At 48.4% G+C, this 27,492-nt stretch overlaps 1 long non-coding RNA gene across 2 annotated transcripts in view; it reads left to right on the top strand.

The window, feature by feature from the left end:
* Window positions 1–27,492, top strand: part of LOC138583138 (uncharacterized) — a 191,871-nt gene that overhangs the window by 82,424 nt on the left and 81,955 nt on the right. The gene's annotated exons all lie outside the window — the stretch shown is intronic.

A 27,492-nucleotide genomic window follows, 5' to 3' on the forward strand; every position in this document is an offset into this window, starting at 1 on the left:
TGTCTGGTCCCCATCTCTAGACTTATTTCTGAGGATCTGGTATTCCCCAGGATGATGGTGTAGGTTGGGTCTTTATATAGAAGGGCAATTAGATTGAGAAAGTACTTGCGTAGTCCCATGTGTCACAGGACTTTGAAGAGAAAAGGCCATTCCACTGAATCGAATGCCTTTTCGGCATCTAGTAGGGCTGCTATTGCCTGAGTCTCGGGATTGAGTGCCTCCATGGCTCCGAACATTCTCCTGATGCTGAATGAAGTGTTGCGACCGGGTATAAAGCCAGCTTGATCGGCCAGCTCCAGATCGGGTATTAAGGGGAGTATTCTGGTGTTTAGGATTTTGGCCAGTATTTTGTTGTCTAAATTTATTATTGATATTGCCCTATATTGCCCCATATGAGGCGCAATCTTCTTGTGGTTTTCCTGGCTTGTGAAGGAGGTTCATGTTCGCCTGACGAAGGGTTGGTGGTAGCATTCCGGTTTCCAGTGCTTCTTCATACACCTGCAGCAGGAGGGGGGCAAGAAGGTGGGCATACGCTTCATAAAACCGTCTGGCCCTGGAGCTTTGGTGTTGGGGAGGTTTTTAATCGCTGTGAGAATTTCTTCGAGGGTGATAGGAACATTCAGTGGTTCTCTCAGCTCAGCGCTGGTCCAGTATAGTTCAATGTCCTCGAGCTATTGGAAGAGGTCTGCCAGGTCTGCCGTATATTTGGTACTATAAAGTTCTTGGTAGAAGATGAGGAATGTTTCAACAATTTCCTCTTCTTTTTTTTATTTTTTTTTTATTTAATTTTATCGGTTTAACACAAACCTTTAAAATATTTACAAAAAAACACAAAACACAACACATCAACGTATCCCAGTCCTTTAAGAAGACCCCTCCCATTTTCTCTTCCGAGGGTCGAATCAAAATCCTCATTGCTCGTCAACCAACACTGAATCCAAACGATTTTCAATTATCGTTAGAAAGCGAGTCAATGGTAGTATCAATTTCATGTCCGTTCCTTGGAACATATTGGCCCACCAATCGTCAGCACAAAGGGAGGGGTGATTTAGGCTCCAAGGGCCCAGGTGATATGTCCTTTCTGATCGAAGTGCCGTGCAAAATATCACCAAATGTTTAAGGGTTTCTTTGTCCTTAGTGCATAGTCTACACGTTAGATTGGAGATATTCATACTTTTCCATGACGCCAACCGCTCCTTGGTTTTAAATATGTTTAAGCGCATTGACATAAACACTCTTCGAGCCTGAGGATCTGGAAACAACTCAATGTAATGTTGTGAAGAGTTAAATGCCCGTGTTTCGAGCAGCGCTTCGCTTATCATTTTTGCTGCAGCTCGTTGTGAGCAAGTTTGATCCCAATCCGCATGCCAGATTTTTAATTTGGCGGCGTTCGGGTCGTTATGCAGCATGTCCAGACTGATTCCAAATTCACTCACAATCTCTTCGCATCTCCTGACCCACAGGGCCACCATGCTGTTATTTGTTGGCGTCAGATCGTGAAAGATGTCAAATTGCGGTATTTGCTCGCGCAAGCGAGTTTTGCGAAACAGACTCACCAGAGTCCAGCATACCCTTGCATGGAGCGAAATGAGCGACAGTTCGTATCTCACACATGATGTCAGGATACTCCTTGGGAGAGACAATACCTTAGACCAGAAACAATTCTCCAGCGATGCCCAAGTGTCGTGGCTACATCCCAAGGCGTTTTCAGCGCCATATAGTAAGACCGGGATTACCTTTTGCTGGTAGAAAGCAAGCACCGGTTTTAATGAAAATTTTCCAAATTTCTTATGAATGATGACAGCTTGACTTGCCAGTTGCTTGCATTTCCTTTTGGTTTCAATGACCCATGGACCGTCGTTGATTGACGAGTTTATTAGCATGCCGAGGTATTTTACGCTCTCGGCTGTCTGAATGGTCTCTTGACCCAGGTACCATCTCTGTTTTCTAGATTTTTTACCTCCTTTACTGTTCAGGTTGTGTAACATCAGGATTTCGCATTTTTTAGTGTTTATCACCAGATGGTTAGTTGCAACATATTGGTCAACCGCGTTCAGCTTCCTCTGAAGGCCGACAGGAGTTAGGTCCATCAGGACCAAATCATCGGCGTATAGCAGCCAGCTTAGGTGAGACTTTGCTACTTTTGGTGGAAAAGAGCTTATTGAATCAATCGCAAAACCTATATCTGATATGAATAAGCTGAATATTGCGGCAGCTAGGGGACAGCCTTGTTTTACCCCTTTATAGGTTTTGATTGGTGCTGATAAAGTTCCAGAACTATCCAAACTGATTTGTATGGAGGTTTCAGAGTGCAGATCTTGAATTGCTGCTAATAAGTCAGCCGGACATCCCCAACTTTGTAGTTTTGACCATAGAAGAGGCCTGTCGATAGTGTCAAATGCACTTGAAAAGTCAATGAAGGCCAAATAGACCTTTGTATTAGACTTTATAGCCTCCATCTTCATCAGATTCAGAAGTAGCAGGTTTAGTGAGCAGCCCACTTTCTTTACAAATCCCGATTGCCTTTTGTCGACATGATTAGACTCGACTGCCCATGCCACGAGTTTTTGCTGCAATATTGTTGCGTAGATTTTCCCCAAAACATCCAATAGTGCCACTGGGCGATAGTTTTCTGGGCATGTTCTGTCTCCCTTTTTGAATATGGGGACAATGACAGCAGATTTCCAAGATTTGGGGGTCCTGTGGCACTTACTTATTCTATCAAATAGGCCTACACATATGGATGCCCATAATTCAGGATGTTGTTTGATAGTAAAATCGGTAAGGCCATCAGGGCCCGGTGCTCGTGAGCTTTTTGCGTTCTTAATTATTGATACAATATCCTCTCTTGGAAACGTCAAATCCCACGGTTTCAAAGGTGTTTCCAATGTGACAATTCCTGGTGCCTCTGCCTTGTAGAGGGTTTCAAAGTGGGCTATCAATGCGGATTCTGGGACCATGCAGGACTGCAGAGCCAATTGAGGAGCTTGAAAGTTATTGATGAGCCTCCAGAAGTCCCTTGAGTTTGTGTTCCTTAGTGTCGCAAGCATCTGTTCCGCATCGTTTTGCATTAGAGCATATTTGTGCATCTTCAACCAGTTCTTATATTTTTGTTTCACCTTCTTTATTTCCAGTTTTCGAGTAGCAGAATCTAGGGACTTAGTTCTCCTAAGTGCAGCACGCATCCTTCGTTTTTGGATCAGGATCTCGGGATCGAAATGATGAGTCCGAACCATGTTTACATTTTTTAGACCTGTCTGTACGGTTTTGAATCGAGTCAATAATTGATCGTATTCCAGATCAGCACTTAATTGACAGTACTGAATCATCACCACATTGACTTCACTCTCCTCCAATCTTAAGCGAACTCTATTGGATTCAACCTCGAGTTTATGTGGCCACTTTGGTCTTTGCTTGCCTCCAGATGTTGCAAATTTCATGAGTAACATGTCATGGTCACTGTTTGCTTTTTCACAGATCTTTAGAGAATGTATCATAGGATGCAAAGCTTCAGACACGAACATGTAATCTGTAAGGGATGATGAATCCGCACGGTGCCATGTGGGCACAGGTGGAATGTCACCACAGGTGATTAGGTTCAACATCTGAATGTTACGTAGACCCATTTCGCTTAGCCATGCTTGTGCCAATGAGCCTAGATCTAGATTTTCTTGCTTAAGAAGGTCGATGTTTAAATCACCGCAAAGAATTATCTTGGACCAATCTAATGACTCCACCCGAAGATCAATTAATCCTGTTATCTGATCAATAAAATCCATTTTGCCTGCCCGTAGATGGTTCCAATACAAGTTCAGTATTACAATCTTGTCTTGCGTATCTTCATGAACACCGGCTCTTTCAATGGTCGTCTCTTGAATATAAGGAGAACGGTTGATAGAATTTAAGATACGCCAACCCGATGTTCTTCTCACCATTGTCAGCAACCCTGACATAGGACGCCCATGTTTTGATTTTATAGCCAAATTTATTACAATCTCAAAATCCGAGGATACCGGCAGCTCACTTAACCAGGTCTCCTGTAAACACACAATATGTAAGTTGTCCAACCAGCTTGTGTTAAACAGATGTATAAATCCTCGTGTGTTCCAGGAGGCTAAACAGTACTCTGTGGGGGCTTCATTATCCTGGCATTATTGGGTATTTTTTGTGTTTAGGGCCCCTGCTAGCCATTGCCATTCATGATTTCCTGGGATGGAAGTTACAGTTTGAGTATCCTCTTTGATGATATCATGGGAGAATTCGCTTTGTTTGATTGTAATTCTTATTTGTGCATTTTGGCCATCACCTGCCACTCTACCATCACTCCTTGATATATGAGTTTTCCTTAACGGACATGATGGTTGAGTGCATTTCTGATCAAAAACTTGCTTCATAGTCGAGTGCTCCTGTGATTGATTCAACGCCGTGTCGCTTATCGGAGCCTTTGTTATAAGAACGCTCAGCGATGCCTCCCTTAGATCTTCCGAGTTTCCATTGGAGGTTGGTCGAGTCGCATCAGGCGCAGTAAATTTGTAAACGTCGAAACCCAATGAAAACAATGCTACGTTTTCCTCCAAAATTTAAGTAGTAAGTAAGTTTGTCATTAAATGGAGCACTACTTTGTCATTTGTGCCTTCAACTGGAAACTCCACGATTTTTATGTCATTTGAAGTTATGGCACGTAAGCTTGGTACAAGGTGAAGTAACTTAAGTACAGTTCCTCGATTCAAGATCAGATTATCAATTGGTTCTAAGCTCTCAATTATCACCTTATGAGGGCAGTTCGTAGTCAAGATTGACTTTGACACACTTTCCTTTGATGTTTGGGGTCGTCTGTCAGCCACACACCCTTTCACCTTACTTCGATTGTTATCCAAAGACTCAACGGCAATACACCTGTTCAGTGCCCCATGGGAATCATTTTCGTTTACTAATTTGTTGCTACGACTTGAGCTCGACCGAAGCCTCCTCAGTGTATCAGCTTGAGAATTGGCTAAGCATTGTTTTCTCTTCTCATCTATTGTGAGGAACACTGGGCTGAATATAGGAGGAGGCAGAGAATTATTACTATCCCGTACTTCAATAATTTCACAAGATCTTTCATGCGACCCACGTTTTGTGGCGGGATTTCTGCAATCGTCCTTATCAATGCGAGGTTGAATTTTCGCAGGTTTGTCCAACATTGTTTTGTCCATCAGCTGTGCAGGCTTCTCGTTACATTGAAGAGGTGCCTTACTTTGGTGCTCGCCCATATTGTGTGGCAAGTCGACGCCTATTGGAGAGGCAGCTTCCGACTCCACGTATTCGGGTTCGTCATAAGTTGACAGGTCCAGTAGTTCCATTGCGTTGTCGATGGTTGTTGTAATACTCTTAGTTTGTGGCTGTTTTACAGGTATTAAGTTCACACTATTTCCTTGCATTTGGGCTTGGTTTATAGATGGAACAGAACCTATGGATGTCTTAACCAAGTCAGTAGGCACTATCTGGACCAATTTAATGTTCCGCAGAAACTTCCGTGCTCCATTTGAGGCATTATTTTTCTTTACTTTTTGATTTTTTGATTTCTTACTGATTATTTTTACAGCAGGTTGCGATATCGGTGGTATTATCGCAGATTTTTCCGAGGCATGGAGCCCTCCAGAAAAAATTGGAAAAACTTTAGATTGCCCCACTGTGGAGGGAATTACTCTATCTTTTGAAGTCGGTTCCATTTGAATGCTAACTCCTGAGGTTGAAGCCGTTTGAGGGTCATGGCAGGTTTTGTTGGCGGCACATCTGGCCTGCTCAAAAGCTGTGTGGAAGGACAAGTCTGCCACACGTGGTGCAAACGAAATTACCGAAGAGCAGGGACCATTCATTGTCGGAGGCTCTGAGGCATTATTTCTGACATCTAATGATGCTGCAACACCCTTCGTAAGTGATATTGAGGGCTCTTCTCCTACCAGAGTAATCGATGTTGGGATTGAAGACTGGAGACATTGATGTTCTTTTACGTTCGAGGCCTCAGCTTCAATATGCCGTTGTTTTACAGACTTGACGTGTTCTTGAGCTGCTTGGTCTCTAGGCTTAGCACTAGATTGCTCCCCGTCAAGAATGACATACTCGGCGGACTTTTGCAGAAGTGACTGATTCGTTTCGTATTTGAATAGGGCAAGTGTCTCTCGGGCAACTCCTGCAAACAGCCTTTTGTCGGATGAATCGCTTTTTCTACTCTCGCTTAGTAAATTAAAGGCTGCATCCAATCTTTCAATGCTCTAGTGTTGCTCCACATAGGAGCGATTGTGATGCCGGAAATGCATCTGAGGGACAGGGCCTCTGAATCCTTGTCCTTTTTCTGTTTTTACCGTGTGTTCTGTCATGTTTTCTGCCCAGGAGTCCATGAGGGACTCCTGGCAGTGCAGCTCTCTTTTGGTTTGGTGAACAGACCCATGGGATACCCTTATGGCACCCATGGGTAGGGGTACAACCCTGTGCCCCTAGTGTATGTTTTTGGGCACCTGTGGGTGGCCCACAGAGCAGGGTATGGGCTGGTGGCAGCTCCATGCTGAATTTGACAGGTGCTCTGGGTGTCCTCCATTTTGGGATACCCAGGCCCTGCCATTGGAATCAGTTGATTCCTGATAGGAAACAAGATGGCCCCTGTGGCCTCTTGCTTTCTATTGCCTGTTATCTTGTTTTTCCCAAAGTCCTGGGAAGCCCTGACTCTGTCCCTTCCCCCTGACTGGCTGTTGGGTGGAAGTTCCATATATGGTGTTGTTGTGAAGGCCCAGCTAGACTGACTGGAGCCTTCCCAGTGACTGTATGTTGTGGGTACCTCCTGTGGGTGGGACCTGGGTGAATGGAGTGTGTGACCAATATACACTCCTTGTTGTGGTTGTCTGGTTTCTGGCATGAGAGACAAAGACTGAGACAGCCCTGCCCGAAACTGGCCTGAATGCAGTGTGTAGTGTTGAATGGCTGGGTACTTGTCCCAATCCACATTCCTTGTTGTGAGTGTCTGAAAGGGAGGAGTGTGGCCTGAATGCACTGTGTGCCTGATTGGCTGACTGACTGCATGAATGCCCTTCTGTGTGATTGGCTGCTGTGTGTGTGCCAGCAGTGTGGATGAGAGACAGAATAGTATATCTGGGGACCTCTCACCACTGGAAATTGTTCAGAAGCATTCAGAAGCTGAGTCTCCACTCAAGAGTAACTGGATTTGCTGATCCTCGACGTCCAGCTGGAAGAAGAAGACTTGCTGTGGCATTTGCTTCGACGGAACTGAAGGTTGTCGAAATCGTCGAGGACTGACCCGAGAGAGGACCTGGTAAGGCGCCCTCTTCCCGTGCTCCGAGGGACCATCGAGCACCGCTGAATCTTCGCTGAAGCGCCCTGGAAGTCAGACCCTCGAAAGGCTGCCGACCCGAGACGGGACCGCCGAGGAGATCGAAGTGAAGCACCCGGACCTCGACGCTGTCGAAGTCCATTGCCGTCGACCAGGGTTCGCAGGTCTGTGTAACCGCTGGAGGCCCGTCGAAGTTGTGTTGCCCAGCCGTGGGAACCACTTGACGCCGTGCCGCCGACGACCGGAGCCGTCCGCTCCTTGCCTAAGAACATTTGACTCGAAGGACTCCCTCGTCCGCACCGTCGACCGCTTTTGCCCTGCCGGAGAAAGTCGAGGACGACCAACGCGCCGAGGAGAATCCGCCGGTGGGTTTCCCGCCACCTCACGATCCCAAAGACTCGAGCGACTCGACGCCCTTGCTGGGCTCCCGTCTCTACAATCTTTGCGGTCCAGAACTATTGTCATCGAGGTGCCCCGCACACCTCCGCCTTGCAGGACGCCGACGCCCCGACGCCGACGAGCACCGCTCGGACGAAGCTGCCGCCTCTTCGACATCGTTGTACCTCGTTTGTCGACGGACGTTCGACGCCCCGTGCCTCCCGCTTGAAAGGGAAGGCATTCAAGAAGGGCCGTCGATTCCCCGTCGCCGAACCCCGAGGTCTTCGACGTTTCTCGACGCCTCTCGACGATCCGTGACTCCTGCTTAAAAGGGGGTCATTCAAGAAGGATCTGTCGACGCCTCTTCGAAGAACTCGACTCCACCAGGTACATTGGGGGGGTAAAAACATTGTAGGAGAAAATAAGACTGTTGAACAATATATGGACTGGGCTTGTGTCATATCCCTTTATTTTACAGGTTGCCCAGGTGGGGGAATCTCCACACAGAACTGTGTCCAGTAGCTAGGGCCAGTATTCTGCCTATTGTTTCAACCATCTTTTATCTCTCCTCTCTCTATTGCTGGTTTCCTTCTTATTGATCTGTGTGCCATTTTTACAGTATTGTGAATGCACTTTAATGAGGTCTAATATTAGTGGTACCACTTTAGAATTGTAGATATTTATCATTATTGGTTTTCCTGAGCACAAAGTGCGTTGTTGTGATAAGTGTACATAACCCTTGAATATTAATTATATAAAGACTGTGTTTTCAGTAATACAGTGTGTGGACATTCCTTTGTGGGGGGCTTGGGGATACACTGTACTTAAGAACCAGCCTGCATCACCTCCTGAGAAGCTAGGCCTTGATTGCTCGTCCATCGCTACCGTAATCGAGAATCTTGGCTGGGGTCTTCTGTGCCTCTCCTCTACCATATAGAGAGCGGAAGTACAGACCCCCCCACCGGTCTTGACAAGCTGGTGGCAGCGGTGGGATGCTTATGGTTTTAAGACTCAGTGTATAACCGTGCCACTTACAAAATATCCGCACTTTATTAGATTAAGGTTTGGGTGTGTACCAAATAACTGCATTACAGGCAATGGAGCCCATTGCAAATGGTAAATTGACTCGGATGAGCTTAGAGGCTCTCCAGAGTGCTTGTGAAGCCAGGGAGTTGGACTTTGTGGATAAGTCTAGGGCTGAGCTGATAGCTGCCCTGGTGGACTACCAGACTGATGGTGAAACCCTTGATGAAGGGGGGGATGCAACCAGTGAGGACTCTGCCCCTGGGGTTGTCGCTGAATCTGTTTCTGGGAATGCCACCATTCCTGCTGCCTCTGTTCCAAACCCCAGCAATTCCATGGAACTTGAGTTATTAAGGATGAAATTGGCCTTTGAATATCGCAAGTTGGAAATAGAAGCTGAGCTTAAGAAAGAGGAGCTGGCACAGCAAGTGGAACTCAAGAATAGGGATCTTGCGCTCAAAGACAAGGACACTGAATGTCAGAGAATCCAGCTAGAGAGAGCTAGAGTGGAGACTTCAGCTAGACCAATTGAGAGTGGCAGGTCCCCAGCCACCAAGTTTATGAAAGATTTGGTTGGTGTGTTTGTGGAGGGTTCAGATATCCTCCAATGGATTGAAGCGTTTGAAATGGCTTGTGCAATTCATGATGTAGATAAAAGAGATTGGGCTAAGTGTTTGTTAAGCAGAGTGCCTCAAACTGGATATGACTGTATTCTGAAGCTGAGTGTGGAGGAAAGGGGTCAGTATGAGTGTATGAAGTCTGCTTTGATTGCCAAGTTTGGCAAGACACCTACCCAATACCTTAAAAGGTTCAGGGATTTTAAGAAAAGAGAGAATGTGTCTTGGGTTGACTGGGTGAGTACTGCGCACATGAACATGATGGGGTGGATTGACGGTTACAAGGTGAAAACTTTTGTTGAGTTGTCCCACCTCTTGTTTTTTGAGCATTTTTCTGAAGCCTGTTCACCAGAGCTGCGTCAGTATGTGGCTGACCAGAACATTTTGGACCCCTTTAAGCTGGCTAGGTTGGCTGACAAGTGGGTCTCCCACCGGGTGTCCCCTAAGGACTCCAGTGGGAAGGACAAGGACACAAGGATGACACAAATGATGGGTCAGGCAACAGCAAATCTCAAGGCCAGCCAGGAATTGAATAAGTACTGGCATGACCTGAAAGCTTCGCAAGTGGATTGGACTCCGGGACAGGGAATCCTTGTGATGGAGCCTACCAAGCCTAGAGCTTTGGCAGACAAGTGGACTGGACCCTTCAGGATCATCTCCAAGATGGGCGAAGTCAATTATCTGGTGGACATGGGAGCCTCTGGGGTAGCCCCCCAGGTATTCCATGTCAACAGGCTCAAGCCTTTCCACAGGCGAGCAGAGGTCTCATGTCTCTTGCTAGCTTCAGGGCAAGAAGAGGATGAGAGTGAGCCCCTTCCTGATTTGCTGCATAGCAACCCTCAGGATGGCTCAGTGGAGGGAGTACAACTCTCTCCCGATTTGACAACAGAGCAGCAGAGGGCCTGCCGGGCTTTGCTCCAGCAGTATGCCCCTCTGTTTTCACTGACACCGGGCCTTACACCGTGGTGTAAGCACGAAATTGACACTGGTGACAGTGTGCCTGTCAAAAGCAGGAGCTATCGTATGTCAGATACCGTCAAAAACCACATCCAGGCTGAGGTCGCCAAGATGTTGGATCTGGGTGTTATTGAACCCTCCACCAGTCCCTGGTCCAGTCCAGTGGTCCTTGTCCCCAAGGCAAGTTCCCCGGCGGGTACCAAGGATTGGAGGTTCTGTGTGGACTACCGAGGAGTCAATGCCGTCACCAAAACTGACGCGCACCCATTGCCCAGGGCTGATGAGCTCGTGGACACTATAGGTGCTGCCAAATTTGTGAGCACCTTTGACCTTACCTCAGGCTATTGGCAAATAGCTCTGACGGACTATGCCAAGGAAAAGACGGCATTCTCCACACCTGAGGGACTCTACCAGTTTAGGGTCATGCCCTTTGGGTTGAAGAATGCCCCTGCCACCTTCCAGAGATTGGTCAACCATGCGCTCAGTGGGCTGGAAGCCTTTTGTGTGGCTTACTTAGACGACATTGCCGTCTACAGTTCCACCTGGGAAGAGCATTTGACACATCTGGATAAGGTGTTGCAGGCCTTGAAAAGGGCTAACCTCACTATCAAGGCCACCAAGTGCCAGATAGCTCAGGGGAAAGTTACCTATCTTGGTCATGAGGTAGGAGGGGGTCAAATCCAGCCTCTCTCCAGTAAAGTACAGGACGTACAGAACTGGGAGACTCCCACTACTCAAACCCAGGTGAGAGCCTTTTTGGGCCTCACTGGGTACTATCGCAATTTCATGGCAGACTATGGAACCATAGCTGCACCCCTGACAGCTCTAACTTCACCCAAACAGCCTAGGAAGGTTAATTGGACTGAAGACTGTCAGAGGGCCTTTGATGGCTTGAAAGAAAGTCTGTGTAGGGCACCTGTGTTGAGTGCGCCTGACTACAGCCGACCCTTTATCGTCCAGACGGATGCCTGCGACACCGGAATTGGAGCTGTCTTGTCCCAGTTAGATGACAAAGGGAGAGAACATCCTATCATATTCATCAGTAGACAACTCAAGGGTAGAGAACTTAGGTGGGCTACTGTTGAAAAGGAATGTTTTAGTATAGTTTGGAGCCTTAGGCGTTTTAGGCCCTACCTTACGGGGTCCACCTTCAAGGTCCAAACAGATCATAAGCCCCTGCAGTGGCTTATGCAGATGAAGGGTGAGAATCCGAAATTGCTCAGGTGGTCGATTAGCCTACAAGGGCTAGACTTCACCATAGAGCACAGACCAGGGAAGAGTCACGATAATGCAGATGGCCTTTCCAGAAGGTATGTTGACCGTCTGGATGAGGGTGTCTATCCCGTGGGAGATTAGGCACCCTCCACCTCAGTCTGGGGGGGGCGACTGTGATGCCGGAAATGCATCTGAGGGACAGGGCCTCTGAATCCTTGTCCTTTTTCTGTTTTTACCGTGTGTTCTGTCATGTTTTCTGCCCAGGAGTCCATGAGGGACTCCTGGCAGTGCAGCTCTCTTTTGGTTTGGTGAACAGACCCATGGGATACCCTTATGGCACCCATGGGTAGGGGTACAACCCTGTGCCCCTAGTGTATGTTTTTGGGCACCTGTGGGTGGCCCACAGAGCAGGGTATGGGCTGGTGGCAGCTCCATGCTGAATTTGACAGGTGCTCTGGGTGTCCTCCATTTTGGGATACCCAGGCCCTGCCATTGGAATCAGTTGATTCCTGATAGGAAACAAGATGGCCCCTGTGGCCTCTTGCTTTCTATTGCCTGTTATCTTGTTTTTCCCAAAGTCCTGGGAAGCCCTGACTCTGTCCCTTCCCCCTGACTGGCTGTTGGGTGGAAGTTCCATATATGGTGTTGTTGTGAAGGCCCAGCTAGACTGACTGGAGCCTTCCCAGTGACTGTATGTTGTGGGTACCTCCTGTGGGTGGGACCTGGGTGAATGGAGTGTGTGACCAATATACACTCCTTGTTGTGGTTGTCTGGTTTCTGGCATGAGAGACAAAGACTGAGACAGCCATGCCCGAAACTGGCCTGAATGCAGTGTGTAGTGTTGAATGGCTGGGTACTTGTCCCAATCCACATTCCTTGTTGTGAGTGTCTGAAAGGGAGGAGTGTGGCCTGAATGCACTGTGTGCCTGATTGGCTGACTGACTGCATGAATGCCCTTCTGTGTGATTGGCTGCTGTGTGTGTGCCAGCAGTGTGGATGAGAGACAGAATAGTATATCTGGGGACCTCTCACCACTGGAAATTGTTCAGAAGCATTCAGAAGCTGAGTCTCCACTCAAGAGTAACTGGATTTGCTGATCCTCGACGTCCAGCTGGAAGAAGAAGACTTGCTGTGGCATTTGCTTCGACGGAACTGAAGGTTGTCGAAATCGTCGAGGACTGACCCGAGAGAGGACCTGGTAAGGCGCCCTCTTCCCGTGCTCCGAGGGACCATCGAGCACCGCTGAATCTTCGCCGAAGCGCCCTGGAAGTCAGACCCTCGAAAGGCTGCCGACCCGAGACGGGACCGCCGAGGAGATCGAAGTGAAGCACCCGGACCTCGACGCTGTCGAAGTCCATTGCCGTCGACCAGGGTTCGCAGGTCTGTGTAACCGCTGGAGGCCCGTCGAAGTTGTGTTGCCCAGCCGTGGGAACCACTTGACGCCGTGCCGCCGACGACCGGAGCCGTCCGCTCCTTGCCTAAGAACATTTGACTCGAAGGACTCCCTCGTCCGCACTGTCGACCGCTTTTGCCCTGCCGGAGAAAGTCGAGGACGACCAACGCGCCGAGGAGAATCCGCCGGTGGGTTTCCCGCCACCTCACGATCCCAAAGACTCGAGCGACTCGACGCCCTTGCTGGGCTCCCGTCTCTACAATCTTTGCGGTCCAGAACTATTGTCATCGAGGTGCCCCGCACACCTCCGCCTTGCAGGACGCCGACGCCCCGACGCCGACGAGCACCGCTCGGACGAAGCTGCCGCCTCTTCGACATCGTTCTACCTCGTTTGTCGACGGACGTTCGACGCCCCGTGCCTCCCGCTTGAAAGGGAAGGCATTCAAGAAGAGCCGTCGATTCCCCGTCGCCGAACCCCGAGGTCTTCGACGTTTCTCGACGCCTCTCGACGATCCGTGACTCCTGCTTAAAAGGGGGTCATTCAAGAAGGATCTGTCGACGCCTCTTCGAAGAACTCGACTCCACCAGGTACATTGGGGGGGTAAAAACATTGTAGGAGAAAATAAGACTGTTGAACAATATATGGACTGGGCTTGTGTCATATCCCTTTATTTTACAGGTTGCCCAGGTGGGGGGATCTCCACACAGAACTGTGTCCAGTAGCTAGGGCCAGTATTCTGCCTATTGTTTCAACCATCTTTTATCTCTCCTCTCTCTATTGCTGGTTTCCTTCTTATTGATCTGTGTGCCATTTTTACAGTATTGTGAATGCACTTTAATGAGGTCTAATATTAGTGGTACCACTTTAGAATTGTAGATATTTATCATTATTGGTTTTCCTGAGCACAAAGTGCGTTGTTGTGATAAGTGTACATAACCCTTGAATATTAATTATATAAAGACTGTGTTTTCAGTAATACAGTGTGTGGACATTCCTTTGTGGGGGGCTTGGGGATACACTGTACTTAAGAACCAGCCTGCATCACCTCCTGAGAAGCTAGGCCTTGATTGCTCGTCCATCGCTACCGTAATCGAGAATCTTGGCTGGGGTCTTCTGTGCCTCTCCTCTACCATATAGAGAGCGGAAGTACAGACCCCCCCACCGGTCTTGACAGCGATCACAAGTTTTTTCCAGTTGAATCAATTTGGAATTCATCATTGCCACCACAGTTGTTAAATCTTTAGTTGCCTCATGTATATTCTCATAGAGTTTCATAAAAGGGGCCAGTGAAATCGACGAGGAAGTCATTAGAATGGCTTGCAATTCAGTTGAGGACAACACAGCCGGTATTTCAGCTCTTGTAGTTTTTCTGTTGAGCTTCGGCGATCTGCTAGAATGGTACTCCTTGTCTCGGCGAATTTTGGGGAATGGGCGTTCCATCAGTGAAGAGTCCATAGTCATTGTGAGAGGAGTGCTCGTTGCAGTATGTTTCGTCGATAGCGCCATTTGCCTTCCTGTTTAATATGGCATGTCTCTTTTGGGAGGTCAAATGAATGACAGAAGTCTCATGCTGCGACTCCTCATTTGGCAAGTGGTCGAATGTCTTTGGTCGTTTGTAGCAAACCTCCGACCAGATATCGGCCGTTGCCCCCAACAATTGGCTATTATTTTGTTTTAAGGCTGTTTTAGCGTTAAAGTCCACAGAGAACCTCTGCTCTAAGACTTGCTTATTAGAGTATGCTTTGTTCAAGGGCACTAGGTTCTGTAGAACCTTATTCACAACTCCCAGTGAGTCTCTTCTTGCAGCATTCATGTGGCTCACATTCGACTCAATCAGGTTGTCAAGCTTCAAGGTCTGATCAGAACGTTGGGTTCCTGTATTTACAGTACTTTGCTGGTGAATGAAATCATTAGCAATAGCTTCATAAGTTCCACTAGAGGACCCAGTGGCCGATTTAGTCCTGACACACACTGGCGAGCTCGCAGTGAACAATACGTCTGACTCCTTTGCGATAAGCATAGATTCCTCGCAGGCCAGGCTAGAGAGAGAACAATCATGTATACAAGACACAGCGGTCTGTAGTCCCACTGGGTTACAGTCTTTCAACAAAGCTGATTCTTTTCTTGCATGGTGATCTCCACCAGGGGGAGCCTCTCCCTCTCCCACTGTAGTAGAGCCTTGTTTAACCTTACGCTCAGAGGCACCCCGGCCGTGCTGAGCCGAACTCCTCCCCCTGTAGTCCGGTCTCTCTGAGACAGCGTCCACAGGATCTCCGGCGCCCGCAACCGGCAACGCCGAAGCGGTCGCGCCGACGACACACGCTGACAGCCCAGTCTCAGCATCAGCTGGAGCCTCGAGGCAAGGCACCGGCAAAGAAACGCCGGGCTCGGCACCCATACCAGCCGCGCACAGCGCGTCGCCACCTAGAACGACACAGGACTGCTCAGCAGCGCCAGCAGGCAGGCGAGTTTCGTCCCGCGAATTAGCGGGTTCAGTTGTTACACTTGAAACAATAGATGGTTCAAATACTATATCGCACAAAGTGCATGTGTGAATATGGATAGCAGCTTCCAGATCATGGTCCTGTTCATGATTTAGATCAGAATTGCTGTCGACTATGTCAGAAGAGCATGTGTGATAGCGACTTACTTTCTGCAAGAGTGGAACACGCTGTACAGCAGTGTCGTCTATTGTGCCGGCACAGTCCCGTCGCCTCTGGGCTCGAGTCCTCAATGCAGGGGACGGCACCACCGCCATTATTCACCAACTCGCCAAACAGCGTCCTCAGCCCTTTCCGCCTCAGGGCTTCACGCCGCAAGGGTCACAGAGGCGGCCTTAAATAGTCAGCTGACCAGCTGACCAGCACTTGTTAAAGGCACACGCTCCTCTACCCTTTTCTCTGGGCCTCTCCGGGTTCTATGGAAGTAAATGAGGTAGAGTTGAGTTGAGTCTGCTTCCTGCTTCCTACTCCACTCGCCACAGCCAAACAGCGTCCTCAGCCCTTTCCGCCTCAGGGCTTCACCTTTCCTCTTCTGTGTCTACTAGTTCTCCTTGTTGAGTTTGGATTCTCTTCACTAGGGTGCTTTTTCTTTCTGCTGCTATTAGTCGGGCTAGGAGAGCTCCGGGCTTTTGGCTTTCCCTTGATTGATGGACTTTGTGGCCTTGGGATAGGAACTTTAGTTCTCTTTCTGCTATTGATCTGAATTTGTCAAGTTCCACCTTGAGGGCAGCCAGGGATCTGCGGTCTTTCGAATGGGTGTATTCTAGCTCCCACTCCTTCAGCTTGTTTTCACTGGATGTTAGTTCAATTCTGATTAGCTTTAATATTCCATTTTCCTTCGGCAGGCACACACCCCTGACGTAGCATTTCAGCATTTGCCATAGAGTGCTGGCCGATGTGACTGATGATTGGTTTAATTTGAGAAAGGAGGTTATCTCTTTGCGTAAATCATCTGCGAAGACTTGGTCCTGGAGGGATCCGCGTTTAAATCTCCATTGTGGCCTGTCTTTCCTGCTGTCTGATAGAGTGCATTCTAGGGTGATGGTGGAGTGGTCTGAGAGGGTCCTTGGCAGGATTTCACACTGTCCCTAGTGGAGCAGGCTCTCTGCGGACACCAACAAGTAGTCTAAACACGAGTCCGTGCTGTGGACCCATGAATGAAAGGAGTATTCACAGGCTTCCCAGTGGCTATGTCTCCAGACGCCGATAAGATTATAGGCGTTTACAGATTTCTTGGATTTGAAGCCTGCTTTGGATGGCGGGCCGTTACACCTTGTGACTTTTCTTTATGAGGGACCAATGGAGTGTTTAAGTCACCTCCCCAGATGATCGTGGCTGACCCTGTGGTTTCCAGCTCTGTCATCACCCAATCAAAGTTGTTAGCGCTATCGGTGTTCGGCCTGTAGGAGTTTACTAGGACAATCTCTTTTCCTTTAGGATTCCTCGTATGATGAGTGCTCTGCCTTCCAAGTCTTTTTCTGTGGATATTAGCCTAAATCTTACTTTTTTGTTTATCAAGATGGCAACCCCTCTAGCAAATGAGGAGTATGAAGAGAAGTACCTGTGACATCCCCAGTCTCGAGCCCAGCTGTTTTCAGAGCTGGGGAGGAGGTGTATTTCCTGAATCAGGGCTACATCTATCTTTTGTTTCCAGAGGTTTTGAGATATTTTGCGTGTTTTAGATGGTTGATTGCCCCCCTGATGTTCCATGTAGCTTGGTTGAAGACAACTTTTGGTGGACATTTCTTCTACGGATTTGGTCAGTGTCTCTGGTAATTGGGCTGTTCTTGCATTTATTCTTTGCCATCTGACAGGCAGTGATAGGTGGTTGTATTGGTGCAGCTCATGCCGGTTGGGTGACAGTGGAGTGGGGTGACAGGTGGTGGATCTACAGCCTGTGCGTTCCAATAACTGAGTGTAACTTCCCCTCTTCGCATGGGCAACCCCCAATATGCCCGCGACTGATCCCTCCCCCTTAAAAATAGTCATTTTGAGAGCTGTACTAGGGTCACACGTGCCCTTCCAAGAGTTACGGCTCCCTTTTGATTTAAATTACATCTCCGTGTTCCGGTGTGAAACCTCTTTAGCAGGGGTCGATGGTGGGTGTGTGTCAAGGCGGGTTTCTCCTGCCACAGTCTCTTCTTGGTGGTCTTGGGATATTTTCGGGTTGTCTGCAGCCTAATCCGTCCAGGAAAGAGTTTGCCTCTGCGGGCGAGTTGAAAAATTGGTTTTTCCCATCTTGCTGGATCCGCAATTTTGCTAGGTATAGCATGGAATATGTCATTTGATTGTCTTGCAACCAGCGTTTGACTCCTGCGAAGGATCTCCTTAGTGTTTGCACTGTGGGGGAGAAGTTGGGTTAAAGTTGAATATTGTCTCCGTCGAATTGGAGGTTTCCCATTTCCTTTGCTAATTGCAGGATCCTGTCCCTATCCTTGAAATTTAGGAGTCTGGCGATAATCGAGCATGGGGCTGCGCCTGGGATGGGTTAGCCGATCGGCACTCTGTGGGCTCTTTCCACAACAAAGAGCTAGGATAAGACTGTGGGTCCGAACAGGTCCCTGCATACCCTCTTGACGAATTCTTACATTTTCTCGAGAACTTGCTTTTCTCTTAATCCGACCAGTCTGATGTTGATGCGGTGTGAGCGGCCTTCCAGGTCCTCATTTTTGGCTGTCACTGCTTCATTTGGTTTTCCAATGCTGCTACTCTGGCGGTGAGTGATGCTGAGCTGTCATCGAGGTCAGAAACCCTTTGTTCGACCGTGTCAAGCCTGTCCTCATGTTTGTTGAGACACTCTTGTAACAGGTCAACTTTGGATGACAATGCGTCTAGTTTGCTGTCCAAGTTTCCGATTCCGGCCTTTAGGTCGAGCAGGATCTCTCAGATGTCCACAGATGTAGGTGTTTCGTCATCTTGCTCTTCTTCCATGGTTTGGGAATCCATTTGGTCGTTTGATTTTTAGGTTTTGCTTGCTGTGCTGGGTTCAAAGTTTAGTTTCCTTTGGGACTTGTCAGTTTTCCCCATCTTGCAGCAATTGTGAGCGAACTTGGATTGTGGGAATGAGAGGCCTGGGTTGGCTGAGATACGTTTGCTGGTTTGAGCAAAGGCGGGTGGTGGGGTGATTGGCTGGTCTTCATCGGACACCCGCATCCTCACTTGAGGGTGGCCGTGATCTGTTGCAGGGGTTGATCGGTATGGTTCCTGTGCTGACAGTGTGTTAGCACCTAGGGCATAGGGAAGGCTCTGTGGGGATTTCCTTCCTGGAGTTTCGGATGCAGAGACTGGTAAGGAGAGCGATCACTGGGAGTGAATGTTTATTTAGAGTGGAGTTCGTACCGTGTTACCTGAACTTCACTGCGTCTCGGGGAGGTTGCACGCCAGCCGTGTTTGAGAGGAATCTCGCTGTTATCTGTAGAGCGTTGTGGCAGGCTGAGCTGTTGGGCTGCCTCTGCTGTGGTTAGTGTCAGATGGGGTGCAGGATCCATCTTACGGAGTGACTTTGCTGGGTTCCTGAGTGCTAATGACAAGTGTTTGAAGCGTTGTGGGGCTGGTGTATGGGTAAGCCCAGGATTCTGGCGAACCCCTCGTCGGTGAAGTCAAGCGAGGGGGCTCTTTGCAGGTAGTTCTTAGGTGTTCCCGGGTGGATTGTAGTCTTTGCTTGGGTGGCGCCAAGAGGCGCCAAGTGCAAGAGGTTTCACTGTGGCTGAGCCCTGGGGCCTCCACCGGGCATTTCAGTGATGTGGAAAGCGAAGCTGTATGTAGGTGATGGGTAGGTGATGTTACTGAGGCAGGATTAGTAGGCGGGAGGGGAGGGGAGTTTGACTCCGGTGAGCAAGCAAGTGGACTTCCAGGTTCGCTTTCTTCTTTACTTTACCATGTAGGATGTTGGTAGCACGTAGCTGCTAGATTTGATCAGTGACGATGGTTGGGACCTGGGTCTGCGGCTGTTTATTTTCGTTGTTTTCTGGTCTGTTGGTGGTCTGGTGGGCATGTAGCTGGGCTATGCTTGGATTTTAGTGCTACAAGGATGTGGAGTGTACTTGGGGTTGGGCCTGAGGGCGTACGGGTCGGGGTTTCCCTGATTCCAGATGCCATGTGGGCGGTTTCTGCAGCAACAGTGATTGTAAGGGGGTATTGGCTTCTTATCAGGCCGCTACCCGGGGGAGGGGTCAACCGCTTTTGCTGTTCTTGCTGGGAGCGTATATTTAGTGCAGATCCTCTCTGGCATACACTCCAATGTCCAGTATGTGATGGGTGGTGATTTCACCAGGCACCAGGGACGTCGTTTACTAGTTGGGTAAGAATTTGGCAGTCAGGGTCTCCTCCATGCGGTTGGCTCCGAACGAGTATCTTATGGGGTAAAGAGTGTTATCCGCACTGATGTTCTGTCACGGTGCAAGGGCGGGGCTCCGGCCCGCCAGCTTGCTCAGGATCAATGGAGCTCATTTGATTCACTCAGGGTTGATTAGTTCTGGTACCTTGCAGTTTCAGAGCCGTTGCAGGGCAGCAGCCCCCCGTGTGGTGCTGTTGATTTTACCCGCCGGCTTGAACTTGGAGCACCCGGGCGGGAAGATGTTGTTTGAGGTCCCTATGTGCGTAGGCCCCAGGGGGGGGAGCCACCGCTCGGCCCCGGTAGTCTGCCAACTGTTGGGGCCTGGAGGAGTGGTGAGTGTCTGCTGTGTAACTTTTGGTGATGATCCTGGTGGTCTAGGAGGGGTTGTTCGCCTCCTCTTCAGAGGCCCCCACCCCAGACCTCAGTGCCCCAATCTGGTTAGAGGGGAGAGGGGCAACTTGGGGACTAGGTCAACATCACTCTCACCTGTTGTTGGGCGTAAGCACTGTGTGGCGGTTGTGCGCCTTCTCCCTCCTCTGCAGCGGCGGCCGGAGACTCACTGCTGGTCTTGCGGCGCCTCTGCTACGGGGTTGGTCAGGAATTCACTGCCTCTCTGCTGTCACACTCCCACTCTGAGCAGCGCTGGTGCCACTAGGGGTCGGATGGCTCCTTGCTCCTTCTGGCTGGGGTGAAGCGCCCGGGTCTGGGCGGTAGGATCCTTGCTGGGCAATCTGTGCATATGATGTGTTTTGGCGGGCTGTATCTACTCCCGCAACAATCCTCTGTGCCAGCAGCAGGATCAAGCTTCGCTGTTAAGGTTCCTTGCAGCCAGGCGATGTGGCTTGAAATGACCCCCGTCGGGTATGCCAGGCTCTCAGCATGGGTCGGCTACCTCCCAGTGCTTTTTCGTGCCTTTCAGGCAGCAGCAGGGTGGCGTAGGGCTGCAACGGCGGGTTAACTCCTCCGTATCCGGGGTGGCTGCCGCTGGTTTGGTGGTGGATAGGGCCTTCTAGTTCAGATGGGGTGCCTACCGTGGTTTCAGCTCACTGCACCCATCTATTTAGGGTGGATTACACACCATGGGATGTGCGTTCTCAGGATTAATTTGGGAGCTCTTGCGGCACTCACATAGGAGCGGCCATCTTGTTCGGCTCTCTAGCGCCCTCTATAAATAAGCTTTATTATAAGCCCATTGACTTATAATGGGAGTATAGGGGTAGGTTAGAAACTCCGTAACTTACCCCCGTACTCCGATTCTTCCCAAGACTTCGTAGAACAACGTAAGAGGGCCTGACTTTGCATTTCACGCAGTCCTCGATTCACAGAGGTTGCAGGTTTGAGTTGCTCTCCGGTTGGTGTCTTTTACTGTTCTGCACTCTCGATCGAAGAATGCAGAAAAACTTGATGCAGCACCCCTCTCAGGACTTGACTAGACTCAGGTAAGCAACTTCGTACGGTGGTCACTGCAGCAAGGTGACGCAAATGGACTCAGCAGTCGCGGTCAGACTTTCCTTCCAATCTCGGGTCACCTCAAGGCTAGGACGCCAACATTTTGCAGAGGTAAGCCCCATAGGGCCAGCTGCGGATCTCCCAAGTTTCAGTCCAAAATTCTGTACAGTGACACCATCAGTATGGTAGCCCATAAACAAAGCTGGTCAGCTACAGGACGGTTCCAGGGCACTTCCGAAGGCTTCTTTTGGCAGGACACCTCGCAGACTCGGGAATGGAGGATCCTGCACTCCAAGAGTCGCAGCTCCTTCGCAGGACTACTAAAGATCATGAGCAAGACAGGGCTCCTCCAGGACAGCAGCAGAAGTTGGTTGCCTTGCCTCTTTCAGTCAGGTATCAGGTTTGCGGGTCTTGCAGCTGGACAGTATACCTTCCTCCTTGAGGGTTCTCCAGGATCTCTGAATAATGGGTGCAGGGGTCCTCTTCTTATCTGAAAAGCCAGGTAAGAGCTGAATCTCCCACTAGCCAATAGAAGGAATAGCCCACACACACACCTCAGCAGTGGTCCAATCAGGACCACTGGCGGGAACATTCATGTATGCCACTCACACACACTGAAACCAGTTTGAGGATTGGGACCAGACAGTCCCAGCCCACATCATGCCAGCAAACATACAAAGCCCTCCAGTAGCCCCCCAAAAACTCCTGCTTTCCCGGGCACTGGAAGTCCCTATAAGGATTTTCCTATCCTCCGAGGCCAGGAAGAAGGCTAAAGAGCAAGATGGCAAAGGGACAGGTGGAAAATCCTGTGGCACGGCCATGTTTGACCAGTAGCCACAGTTAGTAACCAAACACAGTAAACGTGGTAAAGCTAAAACGAAAGTTACCACAAGTGATACAAAAAGTAACCAAAAGTATTAACACAGTAACACGACTAAAGGAAACAAGGTTTCCCAGTACCAACAGCCTGAAGAACATATCAATTTCCTCATAACATATGAGCAAAAGCCAGTGTAGTGAAGCTTAAGAATTCACTGTACTGTGAAAAGTACAGGTCAGATTCAAAAATAAAAGCAACACATTTGTGGGTTCCATGAAGATGGAAGGAAAGGTGCAGTAAAGAGAAATCTTTCCTAACACACGCACCCCTCGGACTAAGGGACAGGGGGCACTAGTCAACCCCTGGATGGGTACTTTGTTCCAGTCGGTTATCCCTGTTGGACAGCCCATCACATTTGCTATATTTGGGATCTGGCCTCTGTCCAATAGTGAAGTTCAAGGCCTGCAAACACATGAACCACCTGAGCCACTTTGGATTCTCTCCCTTAACATCTATTAACCACTTTAAAGGCTTAGGGCGAGCATAAACAGTGAAGTGAGTCCCATGGAGGTAGGACCTCAACTTCCTAAGGCATCATACAATGGAAAAACAACTTTTCTCCACCTGGGGCCTACTGGGTTCTACACTCCTAAACTGGTAGCAGATCAGACATATAAGATGTTATAGTTTCTAACCTACCCGTACACTCCCATTATTAATCAATGGGCTTATAATAAAGCTTATTTATAACAATATTGGCATTGCCATGGCTTGCTTGCGCAAGCTATCTCACTGTTGGTATCACTTTTGGGCATTAGTATAACTTGAACCCTAAACCTAAGAACCCTTGACTGGACCCCAGAGACCCTACCTGAATTTTTTCCTGCATCCTAACTTCTGTGGAACTGTAACCTAAACAATTGTGCAAAAGGCCCGAGTGAACTTAGGGCTGGACAGTTTTAGTTAGGGGTCATCTCTGTGGACCATAAGTGCATAATACTTGTCTAACCTTTCCTTTTCAGGAGTTTCTGATGTGTATTATGCCGTAAGCCAAAGTGAAGGCATATATGTTTTTTCGTTTGATAGTGTTCTTCTTTCTATAGTGTGTTTTGGCCATAAACAAATACTTGTATTTTTATACCTCCTGTCTAAGTGTAATCTGTGATTCCCATTGTGTGACATCATTGTGGACCCCTTACAAGCTCACCCCCTCTGAAGTACTTAGCTCAGACCGCCGGTCACTGCTACCTAAACTGGTTTGGCTACAGCTTGCCAGAGTTGTTCCTGTCACAATATAGGTTGGCCTTCTATACATCTGTCCACCAGGCCTTCTATACATCTGGGTGTTTTGTGAAAAGGATCTGTATTGGGTACCAAAGTGTAGATCACTGGTCGTGTGTCCAGATATTACTTACACAGGACACTATCATTTTTTATTGCCTTGTCACAAGTCACCTACTGTACTAAATATAATGGAGACAAGGAGGGTCATTACAAGGTTGTCGGTAAGGGGTTAACGGCGCCGGTAAAGGTGCCAGTGCCGTTAACCCCTTACCGCAGCATAACAAGGATCTTTAGCGGGTCCCGCTAAAGGCGGCTGGTTTTACTAGGCGCCCTTAGTGGGAGCCGCTAAAGGACCAGCATGCTAACAACGGGCCCGTTTTTAACATGCCCGTTGTTAGCATGGTCCCCATTCCCATTGAGCCCAATGGGGGCTCGAAGGGGGATGGGTTCCCTGAATGGGGAAATACTGGGTCCTCCAAGGTTGGAATGGCCCGGTAATTCCCCATTCAGGGAACCCAGACCCGGTATGCGGTAAGGGGGTAGCCCTGGCGCTGACAGTGCCATGGCTACCTCCAACCTCGTAATGACCCCCAATCACTTTCACCACTTTGAGTGCCTCAAAGGTGGATCAGTTGAGAAAGTTGTGTGCTGAAAGGGGCTTAACAGTCTCTGGCACAAACGATGAGTTAGTTGTAACAATTCTGGACTTTGAAAGAAACAACCCTGCGCCTAACTTGACAAATGGTCATGATAGTGGAGATGGGGCTAGACCCAGCACTGGTAATGTAATTGCTGACACTACAGTGGCTAGTGTTGAGGATGAGGAGGAAGAAAGTGCATCCTCTGGAATTATGGCTGTGACCTCTTCAAATGCTGAGGCATTCTTCAATTTGAAAAAAGACACACTTAGGCTCAAAGAGAAAGAGCTTGAGTTTGAAATGGCCAAATTCGAAATTGAGAGGGTTGTAAAACAGAAAGACAGGGATCACCAGCTGGAGCTTGCTAAGATTCAGGCTTCACAGCGTTCTTGCAGATGATCTGGAGATGGTTCTGGGTTCTCTTCACTTCCTAGGTTTCCCAAAGATCTCTTAAGTTTGTATGAATAGAAGAATTACATAAATGACTGGCTTGTAACTTTTGAGTATGCATGGGAGGTACAAGGGGTGAGTGATGCTGACAAGATTGCATGGTTGATCAGCAGACTTCCCAATTCTGGCTGTAGTGCCATTATGGAAAAGTCGAAGGCTGATAGATTTCACTTTGTAAAACTGAAGCAATCTATTATCCTCATGTTTGGGAAGACTCCTGCCCAATACTTGAGAAGGATTAGAGAATACAAAAGAAAATAATGTATGACCTATGTAAGTTTCGTTGCAGGTGCTTTGAAGAACTTGTGCGGCTGGATACAAAGCTATCAGGTAACCACCTTTGAGGGCATGATCAGTTTGGTTATGCTTGAACATATTTTTGCCTCTTGTTCCCCAAAGCATAAGCAGCATTTGGCTGACTCAAAGGAGTTAAATCCGAAGAGGCTAGCCATTGCTGCTGATTTACTGGTATCACATAGAGTGTCCCATAAGGACAAGCCTGCTTCAGGTAAACAGAAGGAGGGAAAGAAGCAGAAAGAGAAAGAGGGTGGGGGTAGTGATAAAACAATCTCCAAGAAGGCCCACATGAAGTTAAATAAGGGGAGGTCATCAGTCAGGTCAGGGTAGTGGGACTAACCCTCAGATGCATGTGAGTGGTTATTCTAAGCCTCCCTATGTGACAAGTGCCAGTGGGACTTATTACACTTGTGGAGCAGGTGACCACAGGAAGTGGGATCCCAAATGTAAGGGTTAGACCTTGGGGTTCCACTCTGCCAGTCTGGTCTTCTCTCAGTATGAGGAAGAAGAGATGGCAGGGTTGTCCTTCCCTTTAGGTAAGAGAGCGAGTTGATTAGTTGGTGTGCACTTCCCCTATGTTTATTTACATTTCTCAGTTGTTAGTTTGTTATATATGTGAAGGCCAGTAGCTGCATGGCTACATAGAGACTGGTATCTAATAACCAGTCAGTAAGTGTCTAGGTACAAGTGGGGTGTTCTATGTAAGCCAGTGTGCTTGGTTTATCAATATTATTAGGGTTGCTTATTCAATAAATTAGTGTAAACTTGTTAGTTGTTCACAGTATTTTGTAGTTTATTCAGATTACCAATATGTATTTATATAAAAATTCCCAATCATATGAGTTGATATAGTGGTGCCAACAAACCCTGCTAAGAGGCATGTGCATGCCTATCACCCTTACTCAGGCTTTTCCAAGGCACAAGTAAAACAGTTCATTCAACAGTTATATGTTAATTTCTAACATATGTTTTTTGACATACTGTCTGCCTTTTCAAAATCACATTCATATTGGATAAACATTTGGTAGTTTTAAGATGTTGAGTAGTCAAGTGTACTGTGGTTCTTATATGTAAGATTAGGCTGTCTCGATTGTGGGTTGAAGTATTTGGTATGAGCCATTGCGTTTAGCGTTTCATGGTATTCAGGTTGCTCTGCGGTTGTTTCAGTTGAAAACCAAGGTGCTGATACTTGGTTTATTTATCCTGGACATACTTAGTTTCTGTGTTTACGGTTGCCTGCTTGCTACACATCCCGTTCTTCCTGCGCTGTAGCTGCTTTGTCATACAAGCTTGCGACCTGGACAGCCTTATCGTACATATGGTGTTCAGGTAGGAGGTGTAACTACCTCTACTATTAGTAACACTGGGCCCAGTCCTACTGATGTAGCTTCCTTCATGGGTTCTTGCCAGAGATCCTGTGGAGGATACTCATTTGGCAAGCAAGTAGACCCTCTCTTAATGTTCCAGTAGCACCTGTCATTCAAGCTGTGAATAGAGAAATTGTCAGAGAATCTGACAATATGAGGGGAGTGGTTCCTAGATGTAACGCTCACCTGATTCTCGCAGAGGCGCCGGTCTTGACTGGGCGACTACCGTATCTTCAAAGGTGATGTGTAGCACCCGGTTGGCTCTTTGGGCTGGACCTCTGTGCACTGTATGCCTGACGTGTAGAGTAAGATGTCTGCAGATAGAAAATATGGGGTTAATGAACTGGGGTTATTGAGGTGTCCCTATCTCTTTCCTCTTCTCCTCTCCTGTAGACCCCCAAAGGTTAACGCTCTCACCTTAGGTAAGTGAATGCCGAGCTCTCCATCTGCCTCAGTGCAGGGTGCTGTAACCAGTTTCTTCACTGGATAGGTAGCGCAGGCCTCTTGACTTCAGAGGACTGCTGTCCGTCGTTTACTGCACGAACGGTAAGTTTCGAGTCATTCAAATGTCTTTAAAGTCTTTAGTAATGATGTCTCTTGTTTTGCAGGGTTCCGGCGATGGCGGATGAAAGGCTGAAGTGAGTTGAAGATGGAGCCCGTGTGATGAATAGAAGCGCCTGGAAGCACGTAAGTAAGCGCTTGTTGCCTGCTTCACTATGCGCTCTAACTGTCTTTTTATTTTGCAGGTACGAGTTCGGAGCGGCTGCAGGGTGCCGGAATACCCACTGGATTAGATGTGGAAAGGAGTAATGGCACGTGAGTATTAAAGTTCCCCAATGTCTTTAAACGCACCTTGTTTTGTCTTTCAGATGCGGGATGCAGCGCCGAAGGCCTCCGGAGCGTGCGAAGAGTTGGTAAACTTTTGTCTTTCAGATGCCGGAATGCAGTGTGAAGACCTCCGGAGCGCACGAAGAGTAGGTAAGCCTTTGCCTTTCAGATGCCGGAATGCTAACCTGTTCTTTCTTGTCTTTATAGGTGTTGCTGAAGACTGGATTCAGGATGGTAAGCCTTTTTCCTTAGGCCCAGGACCGGATGCAGAAGACACGATGAGCGTTCTGCTGCAGAGGTTGCAGAATAACGCAAAGCAAGATTCATCCACCGGGTGTGGTTTAAATAGCCTCCTGTAGTGCTTAGGTGTCTCCTTCCACAGCCACGCCCAAGTAAGAAAAGAGTTCCTGGTAAGAAAAGAGTTCCTGCCTTCCAGAAGAGTTCCAGTGTTCTGAATCTAGGGAGTGGCTCCAGCCCCACCCAACAGGAAAAGTAGTTCCAAACAGAAGAGGATCAGAGGCTCAACTGGCAGGCAAGTAAGCAGCATGGTCTGCTGAAGGTAAGTCCACCCAAGCATTATGAGCCCGGCGCTTCCAGCGCTGGGACTGGGCATA

The sequence above is a fragment of the Ambystoma mexicanum genome, chromosome 3q (genome assembly GCF_040938575.1).
Source record: "Ambystoma mexicanum isolate Mex_15411 chromosome 3q, UKY_AmexF1_1, whole genome shotgun sequence".
NCBI lineage: Eukaryota > Metazoa > Chordata > Amphibia > Caudata > Ambystomatidae > Ambystoma > Ambystoma mexicanum.